At 47.8% G+C, this 15,811-nt stretch overlaps 1 pseudogene; it reads right to left on the bottom strand.

Annotated features, from left to right (window-relative positions):
• Positions 1-1,941: 1,941 nt before the first annotated feature.
• Positions 1,942-2,750, bottom strand: LOC149344903 (uncharacterized; annotated as a pseudogene).
• Positions 2,751-15,811: the final 13,061 nt, after the last annotated feature.

Genomic DNA, 15,811 nt, shown 5'->3' with positions numbered 1-15,811 from the left:
AAGAGCTTCGTTTCCAAAACTGGTTGGTGTCTTCCTGACCGCTAGACTGCCCTCACTACAACGTGACAATACTGTCTAATCTGTCCATAACGGCTTTGTCAAGTTTTGCTAAAACAAGGTCACTTAAGATCGGGGCAATAGAGGAGCCGATACAAATCCCTTCTTTTTGGAGGCGAGGCTTATCATTCCAGAAGATAAATGTGGACCTCAGATCAAAGGATGAAAGTTCTAAAAAACTACTAGCGTTAATACTTCCTGAGTTTTGAAAAGCAACTATTCCAAACTGGTCAATACACTCTCCAACACATTTTACTAACATACAATGAGGCAGTCAATAGTACAGGTCCTTAATATCTACAGAAAAAGCGCGAAGGTAATCATATTTATCGACTGCATAAAATCAAGAACTTCGCTAGAATTTTTTACTCAAAACGGGTCTTCCGTTTTAAGAAGGCTGAGCTTACATTGCAAGAAACGAGACACCTGTCTTTGCTACGTCGCTTGTTCAGACGCGATAGGCCTAAAAGGCACCTCCGGCTTATGCGTGTGAACAAGGGACTGAAGATAATTTTTTCGAATCCATTATGAAGCATTGGTTTTTTGTGTAAACGGAATGGCAATGAGACGTGAAATTATATTATGGTCTCGGCAGTGTGAAATTTCATCTGCTTGCTCTATAAAGACCACTTTATAGCAACCTGCATAGTTTTTGCAAACTACTGACATCAAACTTAACAATAGTGAGGATATTGCGAACGCTTAAATTAAATTAATTTTTGTTCACCGTTTTTAAATTACCGCAAACAAGGCGCAATGAAAATTTTACCATGTGTTACTTGGATGCGCACAGCAATGATTATTTGAAGAGAGGCGGTAGGGTTGCCGTTTACCTTATTCAGGTTTCGACTATGTAATAGTGCCTGAATAATGTAGTGCGGGTGACTGAATTTTCATCTCTGAAAAACACACACAAACCACGGACAGTCCTCTACATGCCTCCAAATAAAAATATTTCGGTTTTCTGGTAATTTTTGGGGTACTATTTTAGTACATTTGCTCAAAACGGTATGGTTCGTTTTGTGGAGTGGAATTTAATGTCTACATTAGTGAGAACAATAATACTCCCAATAACCGTAACATTCATTAAGTAACTTCATTGTGACCAAAGAGCATCATCGTCCTAACAACAACATAAGGGAAGATTTCGCGGTTTCGTTGATTTGAGAATTTTTTCAATGTATGCATTTAGAAGTACGGATCCTAAAGTGTTTCCCTCAGCCATACCGCATGTATTAGGCAGAAATCACGATTGCGCATAGCCTTTATCTACGCATTGGCCTCGTCTAGTAAAATATGTGTAATTTTACCATCTATAGAGCCTTTCCCCGACACGATACGAGGTGTTTTGGTGTCAATATATTTATAAAATATGAAGTTGAAAACCATGGCGAAGTCATTCCAGTTTTCTTAAACTTAAGTACATGTGTCTATGTTTTACGCAGTCGCCTCTTTAAGTCTTAATAGTTATGTATGAGATGAAGTTTTTTCCTAAATCCCAGCTGAGCGTCAGTAAAAATGTTGTGCTTACCTAAAAATATCATGACACGACAGGAGATATCTGTGGTGTTCGCAGGTACCCCGGCAAGGAAGAAGCGATACGAAGGCTTCGTAGTACTTTATTGGGCAACAGCTGAGATGCTTTCTCCCGCGGCGCTCATGCAGGTGCTCGCTTTTGTAGAGCCACTGCTGACGTCACTTGGCGCGTCATCACGCGTCTCACTCGACTCGCAAGAACGCCGGCATGCGTCACTTCCTCCACCGCAATTTGGAGAGTCACAATAACTGGTATCGGTCAGGCGGCTTCCTGACTCGTTGAGGATACCGCCTGGTAGGGCAGTTTCCGCCGACCACGGGTGCAGGGCTAGTTGCGGAGACAGCGGTTCATGAAGGTGGCGGACAATCTGAAAGTTCTGGGTAACAGATGGTCTCCTCCCCCACCGCAAATGGTGACAGCGTGTGCGCAGCTGAGGCTCGTAGCAAATGGTCCTTGTGTCGCCTCCACATGCAGGATCCGTGGGGTGTCTGCACCTTGACCTCGTACGACACTGGCCCGGTGCGCTGCACGATAGTTGCTTTGAGACATCTTGGTCCGCTCCTGAAATTGCGCACCAAAACCTGTTCAGCTTGTGCAAACCGCAGATTTAATCCCAGTCCAAGCGCAAAGTTTCGAGTCACTCGCGTCCTAAAAGAGCTGGTCCACCGTAGTCTACGACGTGCAACGGAAGGTCACCGACTTGACCCTTGTACCTTACGGCTGCTTTCAAAACGCCGCAGGGCTGGATAACTTCCCCTGTGTACGTTTTCAGTCGCAGTTCCGTCGGGTCGAGTCTTAAAGGCGGTCTAAGTCTCTCGAACTGCTGTCTTGATATTACAGACACCGTAGCGCCTGTGTCTAACTCCATTCGCAAAGGTACACCTTGAATTTCGACATCAACGGTGATGGGACGCCGGGTTTTTTGAGACAGCGTCTGGATGTTTCCCGTGTCGTCATTTTCAAGAGTGCGTATCCACGTCCTTGAACTCGTTGGGTACTGCTTGGGACCACGGCAGGCACGCTGAACGTGGCCTTTCTTGCCGCAGTTCGTGCACTTACCTGCGATATGCGGACAGGTGCAGGAAAAATGCTTGTCAGAGCCGCAGCGTTAACACTCGAAAGAATGCTTTCTTTTGGCTGCGTCTTCAGCGCTCATTTTGTGGAAGTCGTCGACAGATTCCCTAGCGTGCGCTTCCTGAACATTTTTCATAGCTTCTTCCAAAGCAAGTGCGCGCTGAACGGCTTTTGGAAATGTCAGCGTTTTGTCTTCTGCAAATAAGTATCGCTGAATGTCGGTGCGGAATAAACCGCACACAAACCTGCCACGAAGCGACTCGTTCAAAAAGGTGCCGAATTCACAGGTTTGAGCTAGCTTTCTGAGCTCGGCTACGTACTGTGCGATGCTGTCATGTTGCAGCTGACATCTTCTGTAAAATTTTGCTCGCTCTCCGATCACAGACACTCTCGGGGTGAAGTGATTGCGAAGCAATTCAGTTAGCTCCTTGAACGTCTTTTCCGACGGCTTATCTGCTGCGGTCAGAGATTTCAAGAGGCTGTATGACTTCGGCCCAATAACGCTTAGCAAAGCATGCATGTTGAGGTCTTCTGGAACTTTGCTCACCGCGAAAAAGGAAATTAGGCGTACTTCGTAAGATAGCCAGTCACTCACAGTTTCGTCGAAGGCTTCTACTTGACCAATCTGACTGAAGGCTGCCATCTCGGACGTCTTGTCGCCTTTCGTCGTAGGTGCGGTTGAATCCAGCGTTGCTCTTCAGACCGTTGCCTCGGTACTTCGTTTGTACAGATTCAGCGCTTCTTTTCTGCGTCTTGCCGTGTTTATCCCATCTTCGTCGCCAGTTGTGGTGTTCGCGGGTCCCGGCAAGGAAGAAGCGATACGAAGGCTGCGTAGTAATATCTTTCCAAACCTCTTGGCGGATATTGATTGAGCGATGTTAATTTGCAATTTGGCAATAAATTCATGTCACTATTTTTATATATTACTGTTACTCAAGGATGATTCATAGCATGTGTATATACTTTGAACAGCGGAAGTTTGGCAAGTTGGTTGAAATGCATTAATGAAAAAAAGCAGAAAAAGGAACACACGGAGGACAAAAAAGAATTACAAGGGGAGACGCTGTCCTTGTAATTCTTTTTCTCCGTCCTTGTGTTCCTTTTTTTGCTTTTTCAACCAATGCTTTTCAGCCAACTTTCACTTGCAATTCTTCGCTGATCATGTATTGGTTTGGTTTGGTTTATGGGGTTTAACGTCCCAAAGCGAGTAAGGCTATGAGAGACGCCGTAGTGAAGGGCTCCGGAAATTTCGACCACCTGGGGTTCTTTAACGTGCACTGACATCGCACAGTACACGGGCCTCTAGAATTTCTCCTCCAAAGAAATTCTAGCCGTCGCGGCCGGGATCGAACCTGCGTCTTTTGGGTCAGCAGCCGAGCACCATAACCGCTGAGCCACCGCGGCGGCATCATGTATTCCATTTTGGGCTCTTTTCTGCGGTTGATACTCATCTGTTTCAAGCGCATGATCATAAATTTGGCTGTCATTTCTCTTGCCATTGACGTCAAACTGACTACGGGGGCCGTTGTCGTGTGTGGAAGCGACATAAGTAAAGCCTCACGCTACTCTTGCTTGCGGCATTTGAGAGAATCGGCCCAGGAACGACGTCGGGGACTGAAGGAGAGGTGCCCACGAAATAAGAATGTGTGCCGCAAAAGTCACCACGGAGAACAGTCGTCTGTTAGCGCAGTTCAACGCTGCCAAGCACTCGAGTCGCCGGCTTCCAGGGGAGACATTGTTTGTGAAGATTTTGAATAAATTTGCTTCCTACAGGTTCTGTCAGTCAACAATGAGGCCGGAAGCGTATGTTCTAGTGTGGTGGTGGCGCTGCTGCAGTGGCCGACGCGGCGAAGATGACGACGGCGAGGAGTGTGGAGTGCGCGTGAGTGTGTTCGAACGCCGCGGTTGTGGCTGGGTCGGCTCCGGAAACCCGTGTGTGTGAGTGGGCTGTGCCGCAGTGACGTGACGGCTTCGGGCCGCCATCTCTCCTGGGCCATCCTTCAGCGACGCGTCGACATCGGTTCGCCGCCTTCGTGACCACCGCCTCGCTTGGGCGACCACTGACCAGTGTCGCCGGGCAGACCAGCGCCCGGACCAGCGACTCTGCCGTGTCCTTGAATCGTGAGTGGCACTGGACATTTGTGGCCGCGCAGGCTTTGGGCCATTGACTTGAACGCCGTCGTGTGCCGTACCAGCCCCGCCTGCCTCTGTGCACACTCCTGGCGGTTTTGGTGTTGATGCGCAGCGAGATATAAAGGTGTCATACCTAACGGGCCCATTGGTGTCTTCTTTGACGGGCGCGGCGAACCACCACATCTGGACTATTACTTTCAAACCAGCGTGCTTCCATTCGTAAGAGCGAATCCAGGAGTTAGCATTCGATAAAGAGCCCAGTGTGCCAGTGCAGGCATGACGTCAATGGGGTGACTCCTTGCCAAGCACTGTCATCATCACCATCATCAGCCTGACTGCACCCACTGCAGGGCAAATGCCTCTCCCATGTCTCTCCAATTAACTCTGTCCTTTTGCCAGCTGCGCACATCCTATGCATGCAAACTCTTTAATCTCATCCACCCTGCATTATTGCGCCCCCTCCTACGCTTGCCTTCTTTTGGAATCCACTCCGTTACCCTTAAGGACCAGCGGTTATCTTGCCTTCGATGCCTTGCCCACGCCCACTTATTCCTCTAGATTTTGACTAGGATATCATTAATCCGCGTTTGTTCCTTCAGCCACGCTGCCCACTTCCAGTACCTTAACGCTACACCTATAATTTTTCTTTCCATAGCTCGCTGCGTTGTCCTTAACTTGAGCTGAACCCTCTTTGTTAGCCTCCACGTTTCTGCCCCATAGGTGAGTACCGGTAAGATACAGCTGATATGCACTTTTCTCTTGAGGGATATTGGTAAGCTGCCATTCATGATGTTAGAGAGCCTGCCATATGCGCTCCACCCCATCCTCACTCTTCTAGTTATTCCCCTCTCATGATCCAGGTCACCGGCCACCGTCAACTCTAAGTATACGTATTCCCTTACCACTTTATTTACTTATTTTTTTTGGTCATACTGTTAACCCTCAAATCAGGGGCGTTACAGGGAGGGAACAAAAACAAATACATAAATGAGCAATCATGAGTCAGAGTTCCAAAATTTGTACACCATTTCTCAGAAATATATCACCACCTTGCTCAAATTGTTGCACGTTCGTACTCTCCACAACATCACTTGGCAGTTTGTTCCAGATTTCAATTACATCAGGGAAGAAAGAATACCGGTACACATCCGTACGTGTGTTAATAGGCTATAGTAGCCTGCTGTGGTTTTTCAGAGAACCACGTTTTAGAGGCGCTTTCACATAATGTTCTTTATTTATTTTTAATGTCCCTTGCAATATCTGGAAAAAAAAGTTTGAGTCTATGTTTTATTCTTCTAATTTCCAGCGTTTCCAATTCACACTGCTGCATCATCTTTGTAAACCGAGTCAGTACGGCGATACTTTGAACATATAAAACGTGCTGAAATCCGCTGTACTCTTTCTACCTTCTTTTTTAAGCATTTTTGGTGAGGGCTCCACACAGCATTCGCATATTCGAGAACCGGTCGTATAAACGTTTTGTAGGCGACTAACTTAATTTCTCTAGTTGCGTTTGGAAGTTTTCTCCTAAGAAAGCAAAGCTTCTGGTACGCTTTTGAATAGATATTCTCAATGTGAATACGCCAGTCTAGATTATGCGTCACTGTCACCACTAAGTACCGGAAACTCTGCACCTCGACCAAGGTATTTTCTCCAATATTATATTCAAATCTGATAACGTTCTGTTTTTTAGTTACGTGAGTGTATGTAGATTTATTGTAGTTAATTACCATGCCCCATCTTTGGCACCACGAATTTAATGATTGTAGGCATTTATTTAGTTTAATCTGATCTTCTGTGCAGGCTACACGCGTGTAAATTAAACAATCATCGGCGAACAGTTTAATTTTTACAGGTGGGTTAATATTAGACGGAATATCATTAATATACAATAAAAACAAAAGTGGGCCTAAAACAGACCCCTGCGGCACTCCAGACACAACTTCACACTTCCCCGACTCACTTTTCCCGATTCTGACCCTTTGATAACGGTTTTTTAAATATGCCTGAATCCACAATACTACATTTTCACTAATTCCTAGGCTCCTCAATTTGGAAAGTAGTTTATGATGTGCAACTTTATCGAATGCCTTCGCAAAGTCTATACATACAACATCTACCTGTTGGCATTCATCTGTAGCTGTACAAAGGTCATGTACAGTTCGATTAGCTGTGTCACCGTCGAAAGGCCAGATCGGAAACCGTGCTGAACTGGGCATAATAAATGCCCAGTTCAGGGCTTTGCTAACAAAAAATATCGCTTCCCTTGCGAGATTGTTGAACATTACTTTCCGTTTTTTTGCATGTTAATTTTCAGTCGCACCATTTTGCTCTACCTGTATAACTGTATGTATAAAGGCGAAAACATTTAATGGCTCATCCTTGTCCGTCTGTCCGCCCGTCCGCGAAATCTGTCGCACTATGATGTAATCAATTGCATAATTGCTATAACCCATATACTATTAGCAATTACTAAGTATTGGGGTATTTGCAATTATACATTAATTAGTAATTAGTCATTTATTTAGTCCTTATTGATTGATAAGAAAAACTGAAAAAAACGAAAAATTAAAAGGAAAAGGGTAAAAAATCAAAAATAAAAATTTAAAATAAATGAGAAGGTAAAAATAAAATAAAAATGAATAAGGTATGAAAAACAAACAAAAATTAAAATGTATCAAAAAACAAAAACTAAAAAACGAAGTAAAATGCTATGCCTACAGGCGGCGTGGAAAAAAACCCGCGTTCTAGGAAGCCGGATGCCTTTGCATTCATGCGCGTAAGCAGACTTAAAGGGATGCTGAAAGGTTTCCCTAAAAAATTGAGTGAAGATATACACTTTACAGTTTTCCACCCTCGGAATTCGAATTTCTCGTCGAAATTAGGCAAAAGAAAGCGCAAACCTATTTTATTTTGGCGAAAAGTGCCGCAGCAGCCTCGAGCCAGCTCGCGCGCCTCGTTGCCGCCTGTGATTGGCTGGGCGCCTCGTGACGTAAACACTGGCGTTGGCTCGGTGAGCCCGGCTTGGTCGCCGCCGATGTAGTACATGAAGCGCGGCGCGCGGTGTTCCGGTTGTTGGTTTGATGCTTATATCACGATGGAACACATCGAAGATTACCAGGAGGATCTTGGCGTCATCCCCTACATGTACGAACCAATCGCAAAGAGCAAACCGCTCCAAGGAAGCAACGATGCTGGCGCAAGCGGTGCTTTTGGCTTGAACGAAAGCGAAGCGTCAGCATCTCCACGTGTTGAAAATGTCCATTGGTAAGCATACTTTTCTAGCCAAACTTCATTCAGAGATACAATAAATTAATTTTGAAGCGAGCAAATGTAGTATAGCACTGCTCCACGAAATTTTCCTAATGCAATGTAAGCGGGATGCGATCGTCGGCATTCTTGTCTTGCCGCTTGTCGGTGCTGCCGCAAATCTGCTTGTAATCCACACAGACCATTAACAAGCGCAAGAAGTTATCAGGCTCTTTTTGAACGCAAATTTTATGCTGGCATCGCTTCATGGTCGCTGCGTGCCGGCTCGGTTCATAACACACACGAAAGACAGAAGTTCGCGGCGCTTTGCGGCAGAACTCGTCGAGGTGACAAACGTGCGCCTTCCGTTCTGCGTGCCAAGATGGGATCTGGCAGTAAATTGAAATCCTTGTTTAGGCGAGTTGCTTCATACTGCAAGCCCTTGTAGGAATATCTCCATCCGTTTGCGGCCGCCTTGATCGCGCTGTTCTATATGGCCTCGTGCTGCAACCAAGCAGGCCGAATCGCAAGGCTGGCTGTAGCACACGTGGCGCACAATTATATAATATTATTATTAATGTATGAAGCCATGCTGCACTCGGCCATTTTTTACGACTACATGTGTTATTATAAACGTATTCCTGGCAGAACACTTTACTGGTATTGGCTGCATTAGAACTTGAACAGACTTGTCAGCCTTGTCATCACTTTTAGAAAAGTTCGATGGCAGGGTCCTCAGCAGCATCTGCCAGTGGCATTCGACTTGTTGCACAGTCCTGATTTGTATTGCCGTTTGGTGTGGATTCTTGACTGCCTGGTGGTGTGCAGCGTCCAGGTGTGATGTCATTTTCCATGCACTCTTCATTTGCACTCTCGTCTGGTGCGCAGTCTTGATCTTGCAGCAGTTCAGCAAGAAACTGAAAGGCATAAGCCACATGATGTTATTGTTCCAAACAGAACAAAAGTGTGCTTCAGTATGAGTAAAATCTGCTGGTTTATTTCATAAACCATTTTGTTGATTGGCGAGCTCCGTGCGAAGTGAGATCATTTATTATATACCAGGTGTTCCTTTAGGAGGTCCAAAATTTATTTTAAAAAATGGGTAACTAACCTTGTATTAATTTTATACCTGGGGCTATATTGGGGGATACGACAGACACTAGTAATAGGCAGAAGGCTTCCATTAGCTCACTAAAATGCATATCTTAATTAAATTTTTATTTTCATATTATGTTGTATTTCATATTATGTTGTATTTGCAGATTTGGAGCACCTCCTGCAAATACTATAGCCAAGCAAAAAGATCACTTTAAAAACCCTGACAGGCAACTTCAAGCGCTAACACAGAATCAGCGGCCGCGTCCGACGTAGATCGCTCAAAAAAAAAAAGTGTGCGCTTTGGGGCCGGACTGCAAGCGCCATGACTGCGCACATTGGGCGCTGACGAGGCTGCTATCAGCCAGGCCCCAGGCGAAACCAAATTCAAAACGAAACGCCGCGCGCCCGTATACCAGAAACATGTGCAAACAGTTTTCTCGGCGCTCCGACCACGAAGAAAAATGTGCCGCGTACTACTCCCTATGTTCTCGCCACTGAGGGCTACGCATGAATCCTAGAATATCTGAGCTCCAACATAATTGAGTAAAGAGTCTGCATATAACGTCTTTTCACGTGCTCGCTTACCGAACGAAGTTCTCTGCTCACGCGCGGCGCGCAGTCTCTGGTTGTGAGGCGCACTTCGCGTCGCTCCACCTCTTGCAGTATTAATAGCAGTTTAACGATTTTTACTCAGCCAACAAATTTAGGGCCGAGTTCTGATATGAGTAATGCTGTACGAGATGCATGATGCATGCCTGCAAGCATAACAGCTAAGCACTTATTTTGTAAGCTGCAGTTTGCTGCCGTCCTGACATTCTCATTCCAGCGCCGTTCATCTCACTACTAGCGGAAGTCTTGCATCCACGAAATTACGCGCCATACACTACACAGAACACCGGTTCGCGCAGTCAAATTCTCATAAAGTTAATACACAAATTCTTACCTCGAGCTTCCTCCTTTTCGCGAAAGCTGGCCTCGGTGGCGGTGACGAGCTCCTGTGCGCGAAGACAGACGGTATTGCGCCGGGTTTCAGTCCAGCTGACTTTGTTGACAGGCCGAATGAACGCATTATCGACAGGCGATGGTTATAATCTTCATCACGAAAGTGGTCAGAGCATAGCACTGTAGTCTTTGAGGGTTTGAAATCCCTTCGCTTCACAGCAGCGACCCACCTCGCGGAAAGCTTCTTATTTTGCGGGAAATTATGAAAGACCACATCGTCGCGGCCGCCGGTGTTAGTGCAGCCGAAGGCTGCGCAGACGCCGGCATGATGGTCCACCGCTTCACTCGATGCTGCCCACGTTTCTGTACGTCACCACAAACATAAAAAAACACAAATACAGGAACACACGGCAGATCGAAGCAGCTTACGATGGCACGCACGCAGAAACAAGCACGGTTGCGGAGGCTGCGTGGCGACGGAACACCAATGTTTACGTCACCACCCCACGGTTTCCGGTTTCGGCTCGCATCGTCAGGGTCATCAGCAGCGCTCGGCGGACAGCGGGGGGCGGAGCTACCGCGCAATTTTAAACGGCGATTACGTCGCTCCTAAGTGATTAATCTGCAAAAAAATTTCACCCGCATGATTTTTAAGGTTCCCACATCCATACGTGAGCATCTTAATGAATTCGAAAATCTCTTCAGCTTCCCTTTAAGTGCCCTCAGAATTTTTGCAACTGCTCTCCTGAGTGACTTAGCAAGGCAATGTGATCGGCGAATCACAAATTACTTATGTATTCTTCATTAACTCTATTCCCCAACTGTTCCGAATTCAGGCCTCGGAATACCTCATGTAAACAGGTGGTGAATAGCACTGGCGAGATAGTGTCTCCTTGCCCTCCGCCCTTCCTTATTGGAATTTTATTGATGACATTATGGAAAAATACGGTAGCTGTGCGGTTGCTATACATATCTTCCAATATTTTGACAGAAGGCCCTTCTACACCCTTATTCCGCAATGCTGACATGACTACTGAGGTTTCCACTAAGTCAAATGCTTTCTCGTTGATCAGTCTAATTTTTCAAGTCATTGGCGCCTCCTTTCTTATGAATTAAGGAATTAAGATAACTTTCGCGTTCTTCCAAGCTTCTGGTACGGCCGAGGTCAGAGGGCATTGCGCATACTAGGTGGCTAGTTTTTGTATCACAATCTCCCCTCCGTCCTTCAACAAATCTGCTGTTACCTGACCCCCACCAGCTGCTTTTATTTTTTACATTGATCCTAAAGCTTTCTTTATTTCTCTTTCGTTACTGGTGGAATGACGCATTCCTGTTCTGTATTGTCTCATTATTGTTCTGATTACATTGGCTACTGCATAGATTTGGGTAGAACTCTTCGGCTACTTTAACTATCTTATCCATATTGCTAATGACATTGCCCTGCTTGTCTCTTCGCGCATACATCTGGTTATTACGTATGCCTAGTTTCCTCTTCACCGCTTTTAGTCTACCTTCGTTCATTAGAGCATGCTGCATTCTCCCTGTATTAAACTTCCTTTTGTCAGCTAACTTGCGCTTTTTTATTAACTTCGATAGCCTGCTAGTTCTATTCTGTCTCTAGGATTAGACGCCCTCATGCTTTGGCGTTTCATATTCAGATTTTTCTTCTCCTGAGATAGCTTGCCGGTATCCTGTCGAACCGTTCCATCGCCTACTTCTACTGCGCACTCCGTAGTGATATCTGTCAGATTATCTTTCAATGCATGAACGTAAAGATCGTCTTACTCAGTTAATGCTGTGTTGTGTCCCCTTATTGCTTTTGTGTGTGTAACGACCACTCGCATCCTCCTCCTAACGACCACTCGCATCCTCCTCCTAACGACCACTTGCTCCTCGTCGCACGCTGTCGCCAGATGCCCCCCCATGGTGCGCCCCCCGCATCCTCCTCCTGTTTTGGGAAGCCACTCCCTCCCGTGGACGCTTCTCCGCTCCCTCCTTTCTTCGGGCGGCCAGTTCGGCTCCTGCCTCGGTCGACGCTGGTCGCACCCTCATCGGCTTTAAATAAACGAAGTCTTAAAGTACCGTGTGCGTCTTTCGCTGCATTCAACACAGCGACCGGACACGACAGTGGCGACGAGAAAGTGGATTCGACCCGCGCTACGCAACGCTATTGACAAGCCATGGCTACGCGAGGGTTTCCCAATCAGATACCAGAGTTCAACGGCTCATCGTGGTCATCGTGGGTTGGACGCCTTCAGTTCTACTTTGAAGCTAACAACATCACAGACCCAGCCTTGAAGAGGGCCAACCTGCTGACGCTGTGCGGGGAGCAGACCTACGATACTGTCTGCGCCCTTATTCAGCCAAGCACACCAGCGGCAGTGTCTTACGACGACATCGTAAAAGCGCTGCAAAAGCACTACGACCCAAGGCCATCCGAGGTCTACAGCCGGGCTCGCTTCCAACGACGAGATCAACTGGGAGGAGAAACTGTGAGCGCCTACGTAGCCGCGCTCAAGAAGCTCGCTGCCGACTGCAATTTTGGAACGCTGTCGACAACAGCTACCGGGCAGGAGGGAGACGCAGCTTCTTCTGCTAACACCACCATGCTTCCCTTGGACGTGATGTTACGCGACAGATTTGTGTGCGGACTGAGTGACGAGTCACTGCAGCAGCGCCTGTTCGCTGAGAAGGACCTCACATTCAGCAAAGCTTACGACATCGCCGTTCGAGCGGAGAGCGCCGGTCACCAGCAGAGAGGGATTCGCCGGAACACCGAGCCGGTACACCAGACAAGCAACCAGGTGCGCAAGCCTTCTGTTGTTGTAAAATCGGTCAAAAAGGCACAACGCTGCTGGCGGTGTGACGACCAACACAACCCCCAGGGATGTCGATTCCAGTCAGCCACGTGTAATTTTTGCCACAAGCGAGGGCATATCGAAAGAGCATGCATTACGAAACGGAGACTTGCCAAGATAAAGTCACCTTCCCAGCCTAATCACAGCGTCAACGCCTCAGAGAATACGCCGCTATCTGATCTCCATGGAACAACATCAACAACACCATCTGTGTTGTACGACCTGAACACCATGAATATCGGCACGCGAGCGAAGATTTTTACAGAATTAAGCGTACATCACCAGCTGATTAAGTTCGAGGTGGACTCCGGCGCAGCCTGTACTCTGATCAGTGAGGACACGTTCCGAACTTCATGGCCATCTGACGCACCCGCCCTGCAACAAGACGACACGCACCTGCGAACGTGGTCAGGACAGAATCTGCCACTATTGGGCTCTGCCAACGTGCAGGTTAACTACAACGGCCAGACCCATACGCTACCTCTGCTTGTTGTGAAGGGCACAGGATCAAGCCTTCTAGGGAGAAACTGGTTTTCTCCACTAGGCGTGATGATATGCGGCATACACCAGACGCCGAGCCAGAACATGGTTGAGCAACTGCAAGAGAAATACGAAAGAGTATTCTCGGAAGAGATTCCAGGAAACGAAGGGCCCCCGGTCACACTGCAGTTGTTGGACAACGCGCAACCCAAATTTCTGAAGGCCAGGCCGGTGCCGTTTGCTCTCCGAGATTCAGTTGAAAAAGAGTTGGACAAACTGGAGCAGCAAGGTGTCATCGAGCCGACGCAGCATTCAGAATGGGCCACACCACTTGTCGTAGTTCGCAAGAAAAACGGAACCATACGCCTCTGCGGAGACTACCGGAGCACCGTCAATCTTGCGACTAAAGCGTCCTCTTACCCGCTACCGACACCTGAAGAAGTATTCAGTGTACTACGTGGCGCAAGAGTCTTCAGCACATTGGACCTCACCCAGGCGTATCAGCAGCTGAAGGTGAGCGAGTCAACTGCTGAATTATTGGCAATTAACACACTGAAAGGCTTGTACAAAGTCAAGCGACTGCCTTTTGGCGTAGCTGCAGCCCCGGCCATATTTCAAAAATTCATGGAGACAGTGCTTCAGGGCATCCCAGGAGTTTGTGTCTACCTTGACGATGTCATCATCAGTGGCACTTCCACTGAAGAGCATGCAGTGCGCCTAGAGCTCGTTCTCGAAAGGCTAGCAAACGCTAATTTGTGCATAAGCAAATCGAAGTGCTGTTTTGCGGTGCCAGAGGTGCAATTTCTGGGACACCGAATTGATGCGGAAGGCATTCACCCTACCGAGGACAAAGTGCGAGCGATCACAGAAGCACGAGCTCCAACAAACAAGCAGGAGCTACAGGCTTTTCTCGGACTCTTGACGTTCTACGACCGGTTCTTGGAACAAAGAGCTACCGTGGCCAACGACTTATACCAACTCCTTCGGAAAGATGTGACATGGACATGGTCGCCACGCCATCAGCAGTCATTCGATGCCCTGAAAGACCTGATTCGAAGATGTACAGTCCTCCGCCACTACGACGAAAGGAAGCCTCTGCTTTTGGCTTGCGACGCATCACCGTACGGAGTCGGCGCGGTTCTATCGCAAACTGACGAGCAAGGAAGGGAAGCTCCCATCGCCTTCGCCTCACGTACGTTGTCGCAAGCAGAACGCAACTACGCGCAACTTGACAAAGAAGGGCTAGCCATCGTCTACGCGGCGACACATTTTCACCAGTACATTGCCGGCCGGAAGGTGACCTTTATAACCGATCACCGACCGCTATTGGGCATTCTGGGACCACAAAGGCCTATGCCACCAACTTTGTCTCCGCGAATGACACGTTGGTGCATCAAACTCTCAGCGTACGACTACGCTCTGGTCTACCGCAATGGGAGTAAACATCAAAACGCCGATGCGCTAAGCCGTCTGCCACTAGACGCAACTGTTGACGAACCATTTCCACCAGGAGACGTTCTGATGTTCGAAGCACTGCCAGAACCTCCGCTTACAGCAGGCACAGTTGCAGCATCTACGCAGAAGTGCGCAGCTCTCCGGCTAGTTTACACAGCTGTTCAACAAGGCAACGTGCATAAACTCAAAGGGGACAACTTCGACGCTTACCGCAGGCGAGCTACAGAGTTGAGCACCCATCGCGGCTGCATCATATTTGGGTCCCGAGTTGTGATGCCGAGAGAACTACGCGCACAAGCTATGTCTCTCATCCACGCCGGACATCGGGGCATCGTTGCAATGAAAAAGTGTGCCAGAAGCTACATGTGGTGGCCTGGAATTGACAACGACATCGAAACAGTGGTGCGAGAATGCAAGCCTTGCCAGAGCAGCCGGAGCGCCCCGCCGAAAGCTCCTGTCCCAGAATGGGAAAAGCCAGACACACCATGGCACACACTGCACATTGATTTTGCAGGACCAATTGAGGGCTGCACTTTCCTTGTGGTCGTAGATGCCTACACAAAGTGGCTTGAGATAAGGCAAATGGGACAGACGACTTCGGCAGCAGTCATTGACAACCTCCGATCACTATTTGCAACGTTCGGCCTGCCGCGCAAGGTAGTGTCGGACAACGGAACACCGTTTGTGTCTGCGGAGATCCTCAAGTTTTATCGCGACAACGGGATCTCATCAGTTACATCGGCCCCCTACCACCCAGCGACAAACGGACAAGCCGAGCGCTACGTAGCCGAGCTAAAACGCGCCCTTGAAAGAGATCAGACAGGCTCGCTGCAGCGCCGCCTTGCGCGCTTTCTCTTCAAGCAGCACACGACGGTTCAGAGCACAACAGGCGAGACCCCCTCGAAAATGATGTTCGAGCGTGAAATGC

The sequence above is a fragment of the Amblyomma mixtum genome, chromosome 5 (genome assembly GCF_055824585.1).
Source record: "Amblyomma mixtum isolate Tamu chromosome 5, ASM5582458v1, whole genome shotgun sequence".
NCBI lineage: Eukaryota > Metazoa > Arthropoda > Arachnida > Ixodida > Ixodidae > Amblyomma > Amblyomma mixtum.
The sequence above is the reverse complement of the archived record's forward strand: the minus strand, read 5'-3'. Positions and strand labels throughout refer to the sequence as shown.